Source organism: Rattus norvegicus, chromosome 17 (genome assembly GCF_036323735.1).
Source record: "Rattus norvegicus strain BN/NHsdMcwi chromosome 17, GRCr8, whole genome shotgun sequence".
Taxonomy (NCBI): domain Eukaryota; kingdom Metazoa; phylum Chordata; class Mammalia; order Rodentia; family Muridae; genus Rattus; species Rattus norvegicus.
In genome coordinates this window covers 53,017,797-53,023,796 of record NC_086035.1, presented here as the reverse complement: position 1 = coordinate 53,023,796, position 6,000 = coordinate 53,017,797, and positions in this window count along the sequence as shown.

Genomic DNA, 6,000 nt, shown 5'->3' with positions numbered 1-6,000 from the left:
GTATTTCAAACTGTATAAGTTTAAAGAAATTGCTTTCCCTCTCGAAGCTTCAGTTTCCTCATCTGTATGATAGCCTGTCCATAAAGTAAAGAAGTCATAAGCAATAAATAATAATACTTATAAAATTTTCTCCCTCGAGTCATTAAACACTGCTGGAAAAAACTCTTCTGAATGGTCCCCATTAATGTCAAGTCAACGACTCTCAGACAGATACTGACTTGCACCAGGCGTCTCTATGTCTATTTTCCCCAGGTCTAATTATTGGCTCCTCTAAACCATGCTTTTTCAGCTTCCCATCTCTCCTACTCCAAGCTCAGAACGTCCTCACCCCACTACTGAGAGGACAAGTAATTACCCAAGTGATTTTCCATCTCTTGCCACTGTAACCAAAGTCCTGCCACTTTCCTGCCACCTGGCCTTGTTGACAAGACACAAAGTCCACAGCCATCAAAAGATAACATTTCTAGTACGCATCCAGATTTCAGGTCATCTTCTTTTGCAAGAACTGGACTTGCCCTTTCCAGACACTGCTACCACCAGCAGACAAGTATGCAGTCTTCAGTTATTCCTTTCTCAAGGCCTTAGCTGTCACAGATGAATGTCAGTGTCCCCCAAGCATGTTTCAAAGAAGATGTTAACAACTAATGTGCCATCATTAGGAGACAGGATATTAGAGTAGGATTTTCATGGACAGGACAGCGCCCTTACAAAATTATCTCTACAGAACTTACTTACCTCTTCATGATAGATAGACAGAGGTAGGCAGTATACAAGGCCATTACCAGAATCTAGTTATACTGCCAGTACATTGTGCAATATTCTCACTTTAAACCCATGGGAGATGACTTTCCATGATGCATAGGCTTATAGTACTGTTATAGTAGCCTGCACGTAGACATTTCTATTCCTCATTTTTCTACGTAGAGTTTTCTCATTCTTTCCCTGACTCACCCCAATAATACTTCTTTTTCCATTGTCTGTCTCTTCACATATCCACAGATTTCTATCCCATTAAAGCCATTTGTACTCTCTCTTCAGTTTTCAGCACAGTAATACTGAATGAAGTACATTTCATAAATACTGAGCCAGTGCTTCATGGAGAGCTTAATTTGACACTCTCTTCTACGGGTCCAAGTGACCATAGAGATCTCCTCGTGTCTGCCTTCTGCTGACCATTCAGTAAATGGAACAGGTTCTTTCTTCTATGAAAGCATTTTGAACTGTGACATTTTATCAGATCCATCACTTGATGACTCACCAGAGTTAAAGGTAAAAGTAGATTTCCCAGCCCTGTCCCCCTCTTGGCGTCCCTAGATCATCTGTCTACATTAGACATGTGCGCCATCTCTACATTGAAACATAAGCACCTAAAGTTGGCGTGAGAGCAGGGTGGTTCTTTTCTAGTTCCAAAGCCTCCAGCTCCCATCAGGAAATAATGAAGCCATCCACCCTGTTCAGCAAGTGAAAACGTCTGGGCGTTGATGCCTTTTCTTTCTTAAACTTTAAAATTATATTTGACCGATGTCTGCTTCTCGTTGGAGTATGGGCACTTCTTGTGACCATACCTTCTCACTAGGACCTTGAGATGAATCTCCCAACTTAAATCCAGATTTTAGCCCACGCATTGACAGAATGTTCTCATAACAGCTGGAAGTAATACTTGAAATTGTAAGTCAGATCACCAATCTCCATCTTTCTCTTTCCTATCCATCTCATGGCTTCTTTCCACACCACAATTAAACTCATGTTTCTCACCCTGCCTTACCAGTGATAGTGTGGCTTTAAGAAAAATCATAAAGAGGCTTTTCCTTAATTCTGAGAGTTAAGTATCTTAAACTACTATTTAAAAAGAAAAAACAAGTTGGGAAGAGTCTAACTTAGTTTGTTACAATCAAGGAACTGTAATTGCCTCGCCGTGGACAAGAATTTATTTAATGCCTGCCTCTTTGTAGGAAAACATTTGGGGTATGGATGAATTACGGGCATATCAACCAGATTGCAAACTCCTACAATCTGAGACCAATTTAAGAGCCTGTGTGTATGGGAGCATAATGAGGACATACACACAGGGACAGCTATGCTTAATAAGAACTTGTTGAGTGCTTCGAATTTGACTTGTAATTTCTCTGTGAAATCTGTCTTCTCCAAAATCTCCCAAACAAAACAAAACAAAACACTTCCATCTCATTATGGAGAGAAAAATTGCTGGCAAAATGGAGGCCTTTTCAGTGGAACAGGGGGACAGGGCAATATTTGGGAAGCACAGTGCTCAAGACAGTAATGTACTAAGACGTTTAGAAATGTGTTTCATTAAGTTCTATTTAAAAATCAGAAGATAATAGCAATGAAATAATAATCAATATATAGTAATAAGTCTTATGAATTTTTTTTTATGTAGGGTCTCACTTCATGGGTCTGGATGGTCTCTTACATAACTTGCTCTGTATACCAGGCTGGCTTGGAAATCCAGAGACCTGCTTGTTTCTGTGCCCCCATACTGAGGCTAAAGACACGTGCCACCATACCCAGTTTCCCAGTTTATATTATATTATATTCCTCGTTGTAACACCATAGCAAACATGAGATTCAATTAAAGATACAATTAATTTTTAAAAAAAATTATTTTAATTTAATAAAACAAGTCATAAAAGAATACACTGGCTAGCAAAATTTTGCTACTCCTGCCCCACTACTGTTCTCCATAGAAAGAGCTTTATCTGGTCTGGCACTACTGGTATTTCCTAAATTAGAGAAGGAATCATTGTTTGGAAGAAGTGATAGAGGGGAGTAAAAGGAGAAGCATCCTCTGTGCTTTGCTTTTACCATTTTCCAGAGCCAGCTAGTTGAGGGATTTACTCTGCTCTTTCAAGCACTCAGTTGGTCTGTCATATGAATATGAAGCTTACGTCAAACACCTAACCTCTGATGTTGCCTCCATTTTAAGGTGCGTAGAACCCAGAAGAAAAAAAAAATCCCAGCACAGGCATGTTACTCTCATAACTCCAGTGAAATGGGTATTTTTTAAAAGTTGGAAGAGAAATGTTAAATTTTAAGTTGCAGTCACAAAGAATAAGGAATCTTTTAATTGCTTCATGATCATTACTCTTACTTCAGGAATGCTAAGAAAATGCTGTAAATTGGCAGAAACCAAACACACCTGCAATCAATAAGGCTGCCTATGTCAGGCGCCACTCTAACCTAAGTGTTGCCCATGGACTAGATTCCTGCAGGCCGTATCTTTGGGCTTTTCTAAGTCAAAGGTGAAGTTGCAAATGTCATTTCAGCACATGCCAGCATGGTACTGCCCTCTGAGCCTCACTCCACAGACCCATACACATAGCATATGATGTTGGTGTATACAGCAAAGCTTAAAAACAACTGTTACAGATCTGTAAGGAAAATGTCTAATTCTCTCTTCCTAACACATTTCTCTCCTTGTGATTCCCTGAGGGGAAGAGTCACTTGAATCTGTTCTCAAGGAAGATTGCCTCAACATTTGTCAGTTCCTCTGTGACTAATGTAGAATGAAAAATATTTGAGTGGCTGTGAAGCTGGGCCCATAGGTTCATGGAGTCTAATGGAGGGAAGCTCCTCGCAGACCAATCTGTTAGTGTTCAGGAGAGGAGGCATATACAAAAGCCCACTGTTAGACTGTACCTGGACCATTCCAATGAGAAACTTGACCCACATATTCAGCCAGTCCTCAGAACCACTACACATGTAGTAACAAGTGGGCACTAGGACTACTAGAATTTCTACCTGGAAGGATGGGACATTGGAACCTTAGAAATGCTGCAACATTTGGGTCCTTATCACACAGGTAACCTATGTCTCTCTCTGTCTTCACTCTGTAACACTTTTAAACATTCAATAGTGATCATATAGTTAATTTAACACATCTATCTTCAGTCATTCTGGAATTAAATGTCCTTTGAAAAGGCTTCTCAAAGCTACAGGAAAACCACTGAGTGACTTCAGAACTAGAAGCACCAGGAATGGACTTCAGGACCTTGAGAAACCCATTACATTTTCTTGCTAGCATTGGAGGGTTTTTTTTTTAAACCATGACATCAGGGGTAGTAGTAGTTCCCAGATAACCAACCCTAAGAATAACACTTATGGGAAAGTTAATTATTTTACATAAAAAAACCCAAGACTTTATAAACAGTAACTATGCAGATACTGCTGACCTGAAACCTGAGGAGGAGATATTAGCCAATCATTCCAAAGTTACCTAGGAAATTTCGAACAGATAGGGGCACCTGCTTTGTGATGAATGTCTTTGTGAAAGAGAAACCATTAAGATTTCTAGGAGGGAAGACTGTACCCCCATTTTGAGAAGCTAATGTTATCTAGGTGAAGCAAGTAAGAAATGTCTGGAAAGAAGACAAACCAAGAACATGAAACAAGGTCATGTTTTGTTATGAGAGGGCAGTAGTATTGCGTGGAGCATAATCTGTCTAATATGATAAAGAAAAATTTACACGATGAGCCCAGAAAGAACAAGGTCAGATGTATTCGGGAATATTGCTGAGTGAATGAGGGCAAAAGGTTGAGAATAGAGCTGGGTGGAGAACTTTATTGAGGGGAGCCTGCAGAGGGACTCAGGGGAACGGCAGGATGCATGTGTACACATGAAGCAAGAAGTCAAATTTGTGTGATTTCAGGGATGATACACATATGACAGGCATGTGAAGGATAGGAAGTGCGAAATGGTTAGTTCTTGCATGATGGTTTTTCTTAAGACATGGAATTTGAAATGGGTGGTGACAAACATTTTCAAACAAAGGCCACTGACCACATGAGGGCCTGAGGTGCCAGCTTTTAATGGAGTGCTAGCTGTGTGGCTCAGAGCTGCCTTGGCCTTGACTTGCTAAGCTCTTCTAGTGTATGCAGAAAACAAAATGGAAAGGACCTCGCCTGCCTCCTGTGTTTCCCTCCCTATCTGACTCATCACGCTGACAATTGGGATTAGTACTTTTCTAATGCAATTGTTTCGGTAAATCCCCACTCATCTAGTGATTGATTACAGGTGTCTATAAACCAGACGTGACAAAGAATAGTTTTCCATCCCTTTGCTGTTCCCCTCAGTAAACCAGAGGCCTGTAAAATGCTGGGGCTTCCTTGGGGAACCATAATGCACTTCAGATTAGAAGTGGAAGGAAGGCGAAGCATTTAAATTAATCGCCAGTGGAAACCCCAACCCGCTTGTTATGGTCATCTGCAGCTTACAAACTCTCTCTCATGTTGGCTGAAACCAAGAAACATAAAGATGCTAAAAACACAGGACAGAAAATTGGACTGAACCTTGTGGCATTCACCTCTGTCCCCACTAATTCCCCACCTAGGAATTCTGTCTAGACTTGGCTCCCAGGCACATTCCTCTGGCTTTCAGTAGGCAGAGGTATCCCACTCTTGCAGTGTGCACACGATTTTAAAAGCACTAAGAACAGGCTTGCAATAAGCCACTGCCTTCTAAGGGTCAAATCTCACTGCTCCAACTGTGACCAGGAAACACAAATATATTCCAGATCACTCAGCCCACAGGTGCTGAAGCTGAGAGCTGCAAATCCCATGTGCAGACTGGCAGACCTCTTTCTCCAAGTCTCCAGATGTACAGGAGATGTTTTATGTACAGGAAGACAGAGGCTACACAGTGACAGCTGGGCTTCAGAGAAAAAAGTATGGACACATGCTTAGCTCTACCACAAATACCCCAAACTCAAGCCACCAACATAGGAGGGAGAAGGGGAGAAGCCTGAGGGATTTTGTCTATGCAAGCCTTCCAAAACCATGAGTGTTTCTTAGACGTCAGACTTTTTTTCTAAGGATAACTCCCCTACTTAAGGCAAAATTACGTACATTGAAGAAGCACATTTTCCTCTACTAAGAAGTCAGGAGGTGGCGCAATGATTGAGAGGACCTTTATACCACTTGTCCCTGATGTATGAAAAGCAACTTATGACTTACATTGTCATATTCATCTCATTCAGACCATTT